This window comes from Pelobates fuscus, chromosome 8 (genome assembly GCF_036172605.1).
Source record: "Pelobates fuscus isolate aPelFus1 chromosome 8, aPelFus1.pri, whole genome shotgun sequence".
Lineage (NCBI taxonomy): Eukaryota > Metazoa > Chordata > Amphibia > Anura > Pelobatidae > Pelobates > Pelobates fuscus.
Window position 1 is genome coordinate 17,242,089 of NC_086324.1, and position 2,711 is coordinate 17,244,799.

Genomic DNA, 2,711 nt, shown 5'->3' on the forward strand with positions numbered 1-2,711 from the left:
TCGATGACGTCACGGAAAGGCGCCCTCCCCCTGCCCAGGCAGGCTGAGTGTGGTTGCCTGGCAACGCAGACTCCATGAGCCTCAGTGATATGTCAGTAACTGTATCTCCTTGCAGTGGATGGGGGGCAGGACCAGGTCCTGTATCCTTTACACATGCAGAGATCTGAGAGAATCCAAAATACAGAAAATCACACATTTATTTATCCCCAGGCAATGAATAAATAAACCTTGAATTACTGGTGATTTACATTTTTAGTGTCAAACCTGTAAATTCTGTATTGTCAGGATTAATTTGACCAGGAAATTGCCACTTTTATGCCAAAATTGTTGTTTTTAACTCTTATCTATTTTCTATTTTTTCCCCTAAAATTTTTACTGACCTGGTCAATCCCTTACCATTCACAGTTTAGCGAGTAATCCTGTTATAATTTTTTTTTTTCTCCTAGTCAAAGATCATTCATTAAAAAATAAATAAACAAAAAAATAAAAGCTTAGTTTCTCGTTATCTACAAATAGCCCTTGGGGAATGTATTTATTCACAGTGAATTTATTAGCACCTTCTTAGATAATTGGTTACGCTGTGGTGAATTATTTAACATGCTGTCTGCTTGTTCAAAAATAGACTAGGGCTAGGCGAATGTGTTAAACGAGTGGTTAAGATTGCAACTTTCATGCAAACCATAGCATTGTACCACCTATATTAAAGAAGGAAGGATGCTTAAAGGGGCACACTGAGCATCATGACCTCTACAGCTTATTCTAGCGGTTATGGTGCAAGAGATTTTTGGGTGCAGTCTCTAAGCTTTTTGGCAAAACCTTTCTGAGAGTTTCAGCAAAAACGGGGCCTCCTCCATTGCTGACTATGTAGCATTTCACTCGTTCTTTGAATCAAAAGGCAGGGCTCAGCTTCCTTCATTGGTCTCGTCCTATCATTACTATCCAAATTTCTTCAAGTAATGCAGAAGTGAAACTAATGCATCAATTCGACAGAATGAGGGCGGCCCAGTGCTGGGTGAACCCTGTTTTTTGTCAAGCTGCTCAAAAACATTACGACAAAAAAAACTGTAGATTGTAGAGAGTACAAGAAGCTGTAGTGGTTATGTCACCTTGCATGTGCATGTCACCTCTTCCTGCATTGCAAGTTCAGATATAATGGCAATAGCTGATTACATTTATTTATTTTTTATCCAAAATTACTCATGATTGTTAATTGGTATCAAATTCATGTGATGTCATGCCACAACTCTAAAATCACTAATGTCAATTCTGTGAGTGCAATACAATAAAGTGTCATTTTTACTGATTACAGCGCTGCCCTATGTTTTTGTTTATCCTTTTCTCCCCATATATGTATATAATATTGAAAAATCCAAAGCACACCAGATTCGTCTTGTACATAAAAAAGAATAAGTAGATATTAGATACAAATAGTACAAGTAAAGTGCAAACAGTATATAAGGCATGCGAATGAAGAATGACATACCTATTGTACATATCAAATTGAAAGATAAGTGCTCTATGAGATAACCCACATACCCAAAATAACATGGGCATACTAACCCAGAGCAGGAGATTCAGCAACCCCGACTTTTCGGCAATAGCCTTCCTCAAGGGGGATCCCCCATCACAATAATGTAAGTAGTGTATATAGGTTATGGAAAGGAAACTAAAATAAGCAAATAGAAGGAAAAGAAACACACAGAGACACCTGAATTGGAGTAAGCTTGTGATCTTTATTTAAAGGGACGCTATAGGCAACCAGCCCACTTCATCTCATAGCCATGTCCCCGCCGATGTAACCCTGCAGCTGAAAATATTGCTGTTATGTAGGAATGGCAATATTTTTATTGCAGGGTTAACGTGCGTCTAGTAACACTCCACTGAGAGAAACCATCTGATTGGCAGAGTGCGGCATTTTGCTGCGCATGCGCACCAGCCTCCCAATGCTTTCTCGATGATCTCAGCCAAAGAGGCAGAGCGGAACGCCAGAGACTAGCGCTGCAAGGGAGAACGTTTATCCCTGTTGGCTGACGTCGGCAGATGAGGAGCGTGAGTCATGACCCAGCTCTGACGGACCTCGGCGCTGGAATCAAGTAAGTGAAAAAAGGGTTTTAACCCTTTAATGGATGGGGGCAGCAGTATGGGAGTAGAGAGACACGTTAGTGTTAGGAATACATCTTTGTATTTGCATTTCAAAGCAGATATTATAATTATTTCTTACCAACCTTGAAAAATTGCTGCGTGGCATCTTACAACAATCACAAGTTGATGTTACAGCGTGAGCCGCAATGCACATAGCGTTTACCCACGAGGGAAGGAAATGGAGGGGTGAACTATTGACTTCTCCCTTCCTTCCAAGCACATATGGACAGGGGGCTGTCATTTCCACCACCCCACAGCAGTCATTGCTAACCTTGCCCCCATTAGCTGTTTGTGAACTACATTTCCCATGATGCTGCTCAGCCACTTAGCCAGCCTGCAGGATTAACCATCCCTGACTGAGATACAAAGCTTCTCAATGTTAATATGTGACATGTTCTTGTTGACTATTTCTGTAAAACACCCAGAGAGGTAAATAGGTGGCATCATATGACCTGGCAAACTGACAATACAGACTGCTTGCCACCTTTACTTTCCTGAAAGCACTCACTCAGCCTGTCATTGTGTGCCAGATGCAGCCTATTATCACAGCTGGGGCACTGATTCAGGCT